Genomic DNA, 13,374 nt, shown 5'->3' on the forward strand with positions numbered 1-13,374 from the left:
AGGTGTGCGATATTCTGTCAAAGGCCTTCTCCTGATCCAAACTGATGAGGCAGATATCCACACCCCTGTCCTGTACAGAGGCAATCGTATCCCTGAGCAGCGCGAGGCTGTCAGAGATCTTCCTGCCTGGCACAGAGCAGGTCTGGTCAGGGTGAATCACCAATTCCAGAGCGGATTTGACCCGATTGGCGATGACCTTGGACAGAATCTTATAGTCCACATTCAACAGTGAAATGGGTCGCCAATTTCTAATTTCCTCCCTTCCCCCCTTGTGCTTGTAGATGAGGGTGATGATGCCCTTCCTCATGGATTCTGACATACTACCGGCCAGGAGCATACTCTCGTACACTTCTAGCAGGTCTGGGCCGATCAAGTCCCACAGAGCCGAATACAACTCCGCCGGCAAGCCGTCGCTTCCGGGAGTTTTACTCTTCTCGAAGGACTCAAGGGCCTTAGTCAGTTCATCAGGAGTTAGTGGTTTTTCCAGGCTCTCCGGTGTACTGTCGTCTAAGACTTCCGTGATAAAGGACAGGAAGGACCCGGAGGCCGTGCTGTCCGTGGGCTTCACGTCATACAATCCGGCACAAAAGGATTTGCTGATCCTCAAAATGTCGGACTGTGATGACTTTACTGAGCTGTCTTCTTCCTTCAAGCTGCTGATCACAGAGCTCTCTCTGTGTACCTTTTGGAAGAAGAAACGTGAGCACGTCTCATCCTGCTCCACGGAGCGGACTCTGGAACGGAAGATGATCTTGGAGGCCTCCGAGGCAAAGTGCGAGGCTTGCTGGCCCTTCACCTCTTGGAGCTCCTCCTTGACATCGACCCCCATCGACTGCAGCCGGGGCAGATTCTGCATATTTTTCTGGAGTCGAGACATTTCCCTCTGTTCCTTTCTAGCTTTCTGGGTGCCTTTGAGGATGAAAAACCTCTTGATGTTTCCCTTGATCGCTTCCCACCAGTGTGTCAGGGACTCAAAGAGGGGTTTCACGGTTCTCCAACCTTTGTAATCCCTCTTGAGCTCCTCAATGTTCTCTGGGGTCAGCAGTTGCACATTTAGCTTCCATGCCCCCCTGCCCACCCTCTGGTCCTTCTCTAAGTGGCAGTCCGCCAGTAGGAGGCAGTGGTCAGAGAAGAACACCGGCTTGACGTCGGTGGATCTGACTGTGAATGCACGGGACACAAACAGGAAGTCTATCCTGGAACGGATGGACCCGTCCGGCTGCGACCAGGTGTGTCTACGCTGCCTTCCATCTGCAGGGTTGCTGAAGACGTCGTGCAGCTTGGCATCCTTAACTGTTTCCATCAGGGATCTGGACGTAGCGTCCAATCTGCTGTCGGCCCTGCTGGATCGTCCAGCAGCATCGATGATGCAGTTCAAGTTACCGCCCAGAATGACCGGCCTGGAGGTCGCCAGCAGCAGTGAGAGCTGCTGAAAAATCTCCAGCCGCTCGGCCCCTTGTGCCGGGCCATACACGTTAATTAACCGGAGTGGAGCGTTCTTGTACATTACGTCTGCTACGAGGAGGCACCCGCCCACCACCTCCTTAACCTCTGAGACGGTGAAGTTGCCTCCCCGCAGCAGAATACCCAGGCCGGAGGAACGAGAGTCGTTTCCGCCCGACCACATCGATGGCCCATGGGACCACCATCGTGCCCATTGCCTGTAGGAGCTGAGGTGCGGTATCGCACACTCCTGTAGTAACAGCAGGTCAGCTTTGACCTTGGCTAGGTTGTCCAAGGTCGCAACACATCGCGTAGTAGATTTAATGCTACGCACATTTATGGATACAATCTTTAAACCCATTTTAAAGCATTTATTCTCCTACCAAACCTGTTGTCTCTGAGAGTCCCAGACCTTTAGTCTGCTCCTTCATACCCGTAGTGAGCTCAAATTCCTTCACTTTGGATGGGCTGAGGAAGTCCTCATTGGCAGTGTTCTGCTCGAGTGGCATCTGGGGGTTCACGTAGAGAGCAGGGTTTGAGATGACCTTTGCTGGAGAAGCTTCTCCAAAACTCACCTCCTCTGGGGTGTTGCTGTTTCCGGCTTCCTGGAGCTGGGGTGCGATGATTGCCTCACTGCTCCCAGATACCTGGGGCTGTGGTGCACTGGCCTCCTCAGGTTGCAGGCAAAGTTGGGGTGCGCTGGTCTCCTCGTTGTCTCCAGTGTTCTGGAGCTCGGGTGTCTCGTCCTCCAACTCCCTAGAGCTTCGCCGCTTCTTCTGTCGGTGCCGCCCTGGCACTTCTTCGTCCGAAGAGCTGCTGCCTTTGTCATCCATGTCGGATGGGAGACGCCTCTTGCCACTTGTCTGGGAAATGGCTTTGCTTCTTCTTCGCTCCTTCTTCCTTTTGTCTCTCTTCACCGTCCGCCACTCCCCCTGCTGCTTTTCCACTGCTGCCTCCTCCTCCATTGTTTCGCTGTCCTGAGGACTGGGAGGTTCAGGGGGCAGTGCTGTGGATTGGCTCTCTGTTGCCTCAATCTTTTCCTCCACCTTGTCTCTCTCTGTGTCCTCCTTTGTCCCGTTGAGCCCCCTGGGGGCCTTGGTGGTTGGAGTGACACGAAGTATTTCTTCTGCTCCCGCTAGTTGGCTTTGGCTGCCTGTGTGTAAGTACGGCAGCGTTTGGGGCAGGTCCTGTAGAGGTGACCTGCCTCGCCACACAGGTTGCAGCACTTGGCCTGTTTGCAGTCTTTTGTCTGGTGCCCTTCCTGTTTGCAGATCTTGCAGAGGGAGGCGCTGCAGTTGGCCGCCACATGACCAGACTTGCCGCATGAGCGACAATGTTTGGGTTGCCCAGTGTAGACCAGGTAGCCACGGCTTCCCCCGATAGTGAATCTGGAAGGAGGGTGGAAGGTGGCTCCCTTACCGTCGGTCTTTAGCGTCACCTTAAACTGGCGTTTGCCTGTCCAGATCCCCAAATCGTCTCTAACCTCGGTGCAGCTCCCCACCTTATGGAAGTACCTGGTGAGGAAGGTGACCACGTCGGCGACAGGGACGAAGGGGTTGTACAGATGCACTGTCACCACCCTGTCCCGTTGCAACTGCAGAGCAAAGAGCGGCTCTGCCGTCAGGATCTTCATCTCCCGCAGGTCTCTCTTCTCCTCAAACTCCCTCAGGAGCTGGAGGCAGTCTGCCACTCGCTTGAACGTCGCGTCGAAAAATCCAGCACTGGGGAAGTTCTGCAGGGTGTAGATCTCTGCAGCTTCAAAACTACACGCCTTCAACAGGATCCTCCTGGCGAAGAAGGCCCGATCCATAGGTGATCCTCCTTCGCTGTCGTTCACCGTGACTCGGACGGTGTTAGATACCCCATGGTATGGGGTTCGATTGGTTATAGCATTTGCTTCCCGACCTTGCCTTGGCAGAACCATGCTCATGGTCTCTCCCCTGACAGGTAAGTATCTCGCGATGGGTGGAGGCGTATCCCACCCGACGAAATGATGCTGTTGTTGTTGTAAAATTGTTGTTCATTTTACTGATAAAGTGAGAAAGGAACTGTTGAAGGCCTTACAATGCAACCATTACCTTTCCTGCCCATACCACCCCCAGTCTACTGGGGCGGTGGAAAGACAAAATGGTATTCTGAAAAACAAACTAAATTATGTGAAGAAACTGGTTTGAAATGGCCTGAAGCTCTACCCTTGGTGCTCATGACTACGCGCTCTCACCCTAACTGTACCACCTCCCTCTCTCCTTATGAAGTTGTAATGGGATGTCCTATGCACCTCCCAGTGACCCCACCCTTGTCTGCTAGGGAAATGGACATCCAACCTATGGATGAGGGAATGATTACATACTGTATAGTGCTCACTAATTCTCTCAAGAGCTTGCATATACAGGTAGTAGAAGCTCAGAAAAAGCCCACCATTGAAGACTGCTATCAATACCAGTCCGGGGACCTAGTCCTAGTAAAGACCTTCAGGAGAAAGAACTGTTTGGAACCTCGATGGGAAGGGCCTTTCCAAGTCCTGCTCACCACCCATATGGCCGTAAAGGTTGAAGGACGCCCTTGTGGATCCACGCATCGCACGTCAAGCGGACGCTGACCTCGGACGGAAGTGCTTGTGCAAGAACTTTAACTGAGCCGTCAGAATGCTGACTCTGATTTGGATCCTGTTCTGCGTGGTCCTTGCTGGGGCATGGAATACCAATTCTACGGTTCAACGAATGCAGGCGGTAGCCTCGCAAGTTAATCGGACTAAATATTGGATTTGTACTCATTTTTCTCTATGCAAAACAGCAGCTGAATTGCATGAGAGGGTGGAAAGGACCCTACCTTGTGCTGCTAACAACTCGAACGGCCTTGAAGGTTAAAGGGAAGGAAGACTGGGTCCACGCCACTTGTAAAAAAACATTGTCCGGCAGTCCTATAACCGTCGATACCAGTGAACTAATTTGTATTATGTATTGGATACTGCTTCTTGCTATATTCTGTGAAGTATACCCAAAGGATTCTCACCCCAACACCTTTTTGCCTTAATGCTGCGCCTATGCTAGACAAGCAGGACAGGGCTCCTGTTGGATATGTGCCCAGACTCCCCAACATGGGGATGAGTCAAGCACCTATCAGGCAAAACCAATAACTGAGGAAGAAGTGAAGGATCTCTCAAATTTCCACACCCAGTCAGATGATGCAGAATCCAATATGTTCAGGAGATGGTTCCGTCGCTCTCCACCTGCTAATGGGTGGAACTATACAGATCATGGGATAAGAATCAAGCCTCCTCAGGAGCCGATAAATGCCACCTGTTGGCGTTCGAACCTTGCAACCGGTACCTATAACCTGGGAAGCAGTAGTTGCAAAAACACCATATCTACTAGCCCTGGCAGTTATGACCCTCAAAATCCTCTAAATGGTACGTACTGGGTTTGTGGGGAAAAAGCATACTCCTGGCTGCCTGGGTTGCCGCAATTATCTTCCTTCTTTAATCAAGATAACGGAAGTTTGGGCAAGGGCGCTACCGCTCCCACCTGGAGTGGTTGCTGCTACCTAGCATATTTGAATCCCTATCTTCGCTTATAAGTAAATTAGATATTCACCCACATCAGCGTCTATATCGCCGTGACATCTTGGAATCTGAACGATTCTGGATGATTGCTATCCCCTCTTATGGAGCTGCTCGTAATTCCCGAGAGATTATCAACCTGGCGGCTGCACTTGAAAAAATTGCTAATTCAACGGCTGATGCTTTGATTGAGACACAGAAACAGATTTCAGCTACCGCTACTGAAATGACAGCCCTACGCCTGACCGCCTTACAAAATAGAATGGCCCTTGATTTCCTCCTAGCTGAAAAAGGTGGCACTTGTGCCATGATAGGTTCAGAGTGCTGCACTTATGTGCCTGATGTTTCTGAGAACATTACTAACCTGGGACAGCATGTTATGGATAAAGTGCAAGAAATAAAGAAAGTTGGGGAAAGATTGAGTAATTTTTATAACAAGGATTCCTGGTGGGCTACAGTAATGGGGTGGTTCTCCGGTTGGGGAAGTTGGCTGCTGTATGTTTTAATTGGGTTGGTCATAGCATGTGTTATAGAGTGTTGTGCATGGGTTGCTCTACGAATTTGCTGTTCCCAGGTTATTAACAGTGTCTCTACTGGATTAGGAGGAGCTCCAGTTGTCCCTGAAATGATGCGCTCTGGTCCCAGTGAGGCCCACTGGTGGGAAGAGAAAGTTTACCCCGCCAGAGATCGGCCTTTTCCTTATGGTTATGAACCCCCTTATGATAATGAAGATACTGTTCCTCATTGGTATTAATCTAGAAGATTAACAAGGAGGGATTGTGGGAGAATAAAATACATCTACAGGATAACAAAGTGGTTAAACCATAGTGGAATAGTACAACGAAGTCTCCTGGCACCAGTAGCAGACAAACGTGCGCTGTCAGCTATTGTGAAGGAAGAAAAACAAGTATCATGAACAAACTACCAAGAGTCCTTGAAACAAAGTTAGGATGTCTGTTATCAGTACATGAGACAGGGCCTAGTCACGCTATCTGTTGTCTGTCCAGATGACTAGTCGCCAGATGGGCTACTCAAGGTTTTGTGTAACTACTCAAGGTTTTTGTGTAATTATAAACTAAGACAGAACAATTGTATGCATGCCAAAGATAAAATTTCAACGTTATTAATTACGTACGCTTTCACTATAACTATGTGTGTACTCTGATGCTTCCTCAGAGTGCCGGCTAGCTCCATTGTATACTGCTGGGCTCTCCGTGATATCATGATTCAATAAAGACTTCGGAGACAAACCTCCTGGGTCTGAGTGTTCACTCCGTTTTCCACGACAACCTGCATACTAGCTTTCAACGATTCATGCGTGAGGACACCCAGATCCCTCTGCGCTGAAGCATTTCTGAAGTTTCTCTGCATTTAAATAATAGGTCGCCTTTATATTCTTCTGACCAAAATGGATAACCTCACACTTATCCACGTTAAACTCCATCTGCCAAATTTTGGCCCATTCACCTAACCTGTCCATATCCATTTGTAAATTTCTTATTTCTTCACTGCAACTTACTTTCCCACCTATTTTGGTGTCATCTGCAAATTTAGCTATGGTACCTTCTACTCCTGAATCCAAGTAAATAGTTGGGGCCCAAGGACCGAACCCTGTGGCACCCCACTAGTTACAGCTTGCCATCCACAAAAGACCCATTTATCCTGACTCTCTGCTTTCTGTTGGTTAGCCAAAGCTCTATCCAAGCAAATATATTACCCTTAGCTCCGTGTGATCTTATCTTGTGTATTAATCTTTTGTGCGGCACCTTATCAAATGCCTTCTGGAAGTCCAGACATACTACATCTACAGGATCGCCATTATCCACTTTGCTTGTCACATCTTCAAAGAACTCTAGCAATTTAGTCAAACACGATTTAGTCTTCATAAAGCCATGCTGACTCTGATGGATTGCATTTTGACTTGCATTTTAGGAAGGTAGTGAAGGCATTGGAGAGAGTGCAGAAGAGGTTTACGAGTTTGGTTCCAGGGGCGAGGAAGTTGAGTTATGAAGTAAGATTGGAGAAGTTGGGACTGTATTCCTTGGGGAAAAGAAGTCTGAGAGGAGACTTGATAGAGGTATTGAAAATCATGAGGGATCTGGAGAGAGTAGATAGGGAGAAACTGTTTGCACCGATGAAAGGATCGAGAAGGAGCGGGCACAGGTTTAAAGTAACTAGCAGAAGAAGCAAAAGTGATAGGAGCAGCGAGTGGTCAGGGTCTGGAATGCACCGCCTGATAGCGTGGCGGAGGCAGGTTCAATTGAAGAGGGAATGAGATGATTATTTGAAAAGAAAGCATGTGCTGGATTACGTGGAGAAGGCAGGAGAATGGCACGAAGTGAAATGTTCATTGGGAGAGCTGGTGCAGTGACGACGGGCGGAATGGGCTCCTTGTGCAGTGTAAGGATTGTGTGAATGTGGATGTAGACGTTTCCGAGTAGCTGTGTAAAGTGTGTGAGCTTTGAGGTGTGAGTTTTGACTGTTGCTGTATCAGCAGCAGCAGCAGCAGCGGGCGGGAGCGGCAGCAGAGAGCTGGTTGAAAATGTTGTGAGGCGAAAGGTGCAGCTGAGAGAGTGTTTGAGAGGTGTATTTGCAAGTGAAAGATGTTTTTGTATGAGTGAGGTAGAGTGTTTGTGAGATGAGAGTGGTGTCTGTGAGCGTTGGGTGAGCGTGCGTGTTTTTTGTGTGTAGCTGGTGCGGGTGAGTGAGAAAGAAAGAAAGTTGTGTTTTGAAAGATGTGCATGTTGAAAAGTAAAGAAAGCAGATGTTTGTAAGAAAACTATTTTTAGCATTGAAAATCCCCTGGAAAGGGGTGGTGCACCATTCCCAGAGATACTGCAATACCGGGTCGATGCGTGGAGTGGACGGAGCAAGCCCCTATTCCATCTCCCTGCTCCAAAAATCAATTTAATATATGGTCCCCAGATAAGGGACGTATCAGATATTAAACTGATAAGAACAGATTTTTTTTTTTTTTTGCAAAAATATACTTTATTCACAAAATATCTTCAATCACATTCCAAACCATTCCAAAAACACCATTACAAGGGTACAATCCAGGTTAACCTTTTACAAAATGTATCACCAGGTGCATCAGTACAAACAATATTACAATCATTTACAGCCTTTCATTTTGAGCTGTACAGCCCGAGGGGCTCTAAACAGTTCCCAGTCTCTCGGTGCGCTGTGGCAGAAAGGTCTTAGACAGCGACCCTTCCCCATTGCGCCTTTGCGGCAGCTGCCCCAAGCTTTAGTGCGTCCCTCAGCACGTAGTCCTGGACTTTGGATTGTGCCAGTCCGCAACAATCGGTCGGGGACAACTCTTTGTGCTGGAAGACCAACAAGTTTCGGGCAGACCAAAGCGCGTCTTTCACCGAGTTGATGATCCTCCAGCTGCAGTTGATGTTTGTCCCGGTGTGTGTCCCTGGGAACAGCCCGTAGAGCACAGAGTCCTGTGTCACAGAACTGCTCGGGATGAACCTCGACAGCAACCACTGCATCTCTCTCCAGACTTTCTTTGCAAAGGCACAATCCACAAGGAGGTGAACAACGGTCTCTTCCCCACCACAGCCACCTCGAGGGCAACGTGCAGAGGGGGTGAGACTCCTGGCGTGTAGGAAGGATCTGACGGGGAGGGCCTTTCTCACCACCAGCCAAGCTACGTCTTGGTGCTTGTTGGAAAGTTCTGGCGATGAGGCATTCTGCCAAATGACTTTGACAGTCTGCTCGGGGAACCATCCCACAGGATCCACCCTCTCCTTTTCCCTCAGGGCCTCTAGGACGTTACGTGCTGACCACTGCCTGATGGACTTGTGGTCAAAGGTGTTTTTCTGCATAAATTTTTCCACCAGGGACAGGTGGTACGGCACGGTCCAACTACTTGGAGCGTTCCGCGGCAGCGTGGCCAGACCCATCCTTCGCAACACCGGGGACAGGTAGAACCTCAGCACGTAGTGACACTTGGTGTTTGCGTACTGAGGGTCTACGCACCGCTTGATGCAGCCACACACAAAGGTGGCCATCAGTATGAGGGCGATGTTGGGCACGTTTTTTCCCCCTTTATCTAGAGGCTTGTACATCGCGTCCCTGCGGACACGATCCATTTTCGACCTCCAGATAAAGCGGAAGATGGCTCGAGTGATCGCCATCGCGCAGGAGTCTGGAATGGGCCAGACCTGCGCCACGTACAGCAACAGCGAGAGTGCCTCACACCTGATGACCAGGTTCTTACCCGCAACGGAGAGGGAGCTTTGCTCCCACATGCCCAGTTCTTTTCTCACCATAGCTACTCGCTCCTTCCAGTTTCTAACGCATGCCCTGGTCCCTCCGAACCATATCCCCAGTAGCTTCAGGCAGTCTGACCTGCTGGTGAAAGGGACAAAGCTTAGTTCAGTTCCCAGAGGACACGGCCTCGCTCTTGCCACGATTTACCCTTGGCACCCGAGGCCGGTTCGAAGTGGTCGCAGGCGGTGATCAGTCTGCGCACCGATGTGTGAAAAGTGGGGAGTTGACCGTACTACCGCATCACCACACTGTCCCAGGTCCAATAGCATGGCGGAATGTATATACTGTAAAGTCCTTACTTATGAAATGTCAGCAAAGTGAACAAGGCTTGTGACGGCCTGTCACAATGCTACACCTTAGAGCGACAGCGCTCAGTGCAACCACTCCTTCACCAGCAGAATTACAGTGCGAACAACCCTTCCCAGCCATCATTTGTCGATGCATCCAGGAGTAAGTGATGCATTCGCTGAAGGTGAAGGTGAAGGACGCACATGAGCAAAGAACCACCCAACTTAAACATTGGACAAAAGGTATGACTACAACACCCAACCGATGGAACATGAAATCCGGCCGAAATCAGCAGCATGTCCAGAACCATGATCATATCAAATACGAGCACCCATTGTGAAGAAACCGATGGCGAATCAGGGAAGTACCAGAACAAGAAACACCAAGTAACCCCATCGCAAGCAGAACGCGATCTAAGACACGATCCCAGCGCAACACTCCTACAGACAACCAGAATTGTGAGAACGTACAGCAATCTCAAACCAACTTCACAGTATCAACGAAGCACCATTCCGTTCCAGAGACTCATAAAGTGATCACTTTGTACAATTGTAGGTTCAAAGACAGAAGAGCAATTTGTGGTAATGTAAATAGTTCTTATTATTTAATGGTACAGCTTGGAGTTGTTGTGGTATACCTTTAAGGAGCGTATCTAAAATTGCTGTGCATCGCCAGGCAGGGTGTGACGTATATGCTCATGTATAATTATCGGGCCGATGATAGGAGCTGTCCTAGAGACCCAGATATTGTTGTATATATTTCATCTCTTCAAATCAAAGAATTGAGTTCGCAATCCTCTTTGTGTCGTCGGTGTGTTTGTGTCAGGTGGAAAACACAACATGGAGGACCCCCATTTAAGGTGAATGGCAAAAGAACCAAGGCGACATGAGGAGAAACCTTCTTGCGCAGCGAGTGGTTAGAATCTGCAATGCACTGCCTGAGAGTGTGCTGGGGGCACTTTCAAGAGTGGCTTTCAAAAGAGAATCGGATAATTAATTATCTGAAGAGAAAATATTTGCAGGGCTACGGGGAAAAGGCAGGTGAGTGGCACTAGGGGAGTTGCTCTTGCAGAGAGCTAGCACAGACACGACAGGCCGAATGGCCTCCTTTTGTGCTCTAACCAATCTAGGATTCTATGTGTGCAGCTCTGCACAGTTGCTTGCTGCATTGTCACTCACTCCCTGCAAGACACGCAACTGCTTTCAAAAGCTTCTCCCACAGCAGCCTCTGACAGTGACGTCCATGTGGATAGGCACAACCCTCTCCCACCTGATTGGTGGAATACTGGCGATCTACATAACTCTGATGCAGTCTCACTGAAAAAGACAGGACAAAGGCAACCGTGAAACCCCTCTTTGAGTCCCTGACACACTGGTGGGAAGCGATCAAGGGAAACATCAAGAGGTTTTTCATCCTCAAAGGCACCCAGAAAGCTAGAAAGGAACAGAGGGAAATGTCCCGACTCCAGAAAAAGATGCAGAATCTGCTCCGGCTGCAGTCGATGGGGGTCGATGTCAAGGAGGAGCTCCAAGAGGTGAAGGGCCAGCAAGCCTCGCACTTTGCCTCGGAGGCCTCCAAGATCATCTTCCGTTCCAGAGTCCGCTCCGTGGAGCAGGATGAGACGTGCTCACGTTTCTTCTTCCAAAAGGTACACAGAGAGCGCTCTGTGATCAGCAGCCTGAAGGAAGAAGACGGCTCAGTAAAGTCATCACGGTCCGACATTCTGAGGATCAGCAAATCCTTTTATGCCGGATTGTATGACGTGAAGCCCACGGACAGCACGGCCTCCCAGTCCTTCCTGTCCTCTATCACGGAGGTCTTAGACGACAGTACGCGGGAGAGCCTGGACAAACCACTAACTCCTGACGAACTGACTAAGGCCCTTGAGTCCTTCGAGAAGAGTAAAACTCCCGGAAGCGACGGCTTGCCGGCGGAGTTGTATTGGGCTCTGTGGGACTTGATCGGCCCAGACCTGCTAGAAGTGTACGAGAGTATGCTCCTGGCCGGTAGTATGTCAGAATCCATGAGGAAAGGCATCATCACCCTCATCTACAAGCACAAGGGGGAAAGGGAGGAAATTAGAAATTGGCGACCCATTTCACTGTTGAATGTGGACTATAAGATTCTGTCCAAGGTCATCGCCAATCGGGTCAACTCCGCTCTGGAATTGGTGATTCACCCTGACCAGACCTGCTCTGTGCCAGGCAGGAAGATCTCTGACAACCTCGCGCTGCTCAGGGATACGATTGCCTATGTAAAGGACAGGGGTGTGGATACCTGCCTCATCAGCTTGGATCAGGAGAAGGCCTTTGACAGAATATCGCACACCTACATGGGGGATGTGCTCTCCAAAATGGGGTTTGGGGAGGGAATTCGAAATTGGATCCAACTGCTCTACACCAACATCAGTAGCGCAGTCTCAATCAATGGGTGGGAAACAGATAGCTTTCCGATTAAATCTGGAGTCAGGCAGGGCTGTCCTCTCTCGCCTGTCCTTTTCGTGTGTTGCATAGAACCCTTTGCCGAGTCCATCAGGAAGGATCCGGGCATAAGAGGAGTGACGATCCCAGGCAGTGGAGGCACTCAGGTAAAAGCCTCCCTGTACATGGACGACGTCGCCGTCTTCTGCTCGGATCCGCTGTCGGTGCGCAGACTGATGCACATCTGCAACCAGTTCGAACTGGCCTCGGGAGCCAAGGTAAATCGTGGGAAGAGCGAGGCCATGTTTTTGGGAACTGGGCTGACCGATCCTTTGTCCCCTTCACTGTCAGGGCTGACGGCCTGAAGGTGCTGGGGATATGGTTCGGAGGGACCGGGGCATGCGTTAGAAACTGGAAGGAGCGAGTGGCTATGGTGAAAAGGAAACTGGGCATGTGGGAGCAACGTTCCCTCTCCATTGCGGGTAAGAACCTGGCAGTATCAAGCTGTGTGTAGACCCAAACACCAAGCGTCACTACGTGCTGAGGTTCTACCTGTCCCTGGTGTTGCGAAGGATGGGTCTGGCCACCCTGCCGCGGAACGCTCCAAGTGCCGTATCACCTGTCCCGTGTGGAAAAACTTATGCAGAGAAACACCTTTGTCCGCAAGTCCATCAGGCAGTGGTTAGCACGTATCACCCTAGAGGCCCTGCGGGAAAAGGAGATGGTGGATTCCGGCGGCCGGTTCGCCGAACAGACTGTCAGGGTCATTTGGCAGAATGCCTCATCACCAGAACTCTGAAGAGAGTGGCCGTGGTTCTTGTCGAGGTGCATCCCGAGCAGTTCCGTGACACAGGTATGGACTCTGTGCTCCAGGGGCTGTTCCCAGGGACACACGCCGAGACAAACATCAACTACCGCCGGAGGATCCACTCGGTGAAAGACACTCTTTGGCTGTCCGAAACTTGTTGGTCTTCCATTGCAAAGAGTTGGCACATTCCAAGGTCCAGGACTACGTGCTGAGGGACGCACTAAAGTTTGGGGCAAAGGCGTAATGGAGAAAGGTCGCTGTCTACGGTTGCGCTAGATGTGTCGTGTAACTGGCAGGTAATGGAAAATTTCGAGAAACAGTCAGTCGCAAGGGAGAACACGTGACAGGCATGAGAGACAATCCATGAGTCTTTGTAGCTGAGTTTCCGTGTGAGCAACTAGCTCACAGCGCAGAGGAGTTCTTCGATCGAGGCCTGCTGTATTTTTGTCTTTGCTTTCAGCTTGAGCAGTCAAAGAACAAAGAAGAAAAGAAAGTACAGCACAGGAACAGGCACTTCGGCCCTCCAAGCCTGCGCCGATCGGTCTGTGGAGCTTGCCAGCTGACCAGGTATG

General features: G+C 50.2%; 1 pseudogene; it reads right to left on the reverse strand.

Annotated features, from left to right (window-relative positions):
- Nucleotides 1–7,812: 7,812 nt before the first annotated feature.
- Nucleotides 7,813–7,990, reverse strand: LOC144669689 (U2 spliceosomal RNA; annotated as a pseudogene).
- Nucleotides 7,991–13,374: the final 5,384 nt, after the last annotated feature.

The sequence above is a fragment of the Cetorhinus maximus genome, chromosome 29 (genome assembly GCF_964194155.1).
Source record: "Cetorhinus maximus chromosome 29, sCetMax3.hap1.1, whole genome shotgun sequence".
NCBI lineage: Eukaryota > Metazoa > Chordata > Chondrichthyes > Lamniformes > Cetorhinidae > Cetorhinus > Cetorhinus maximus.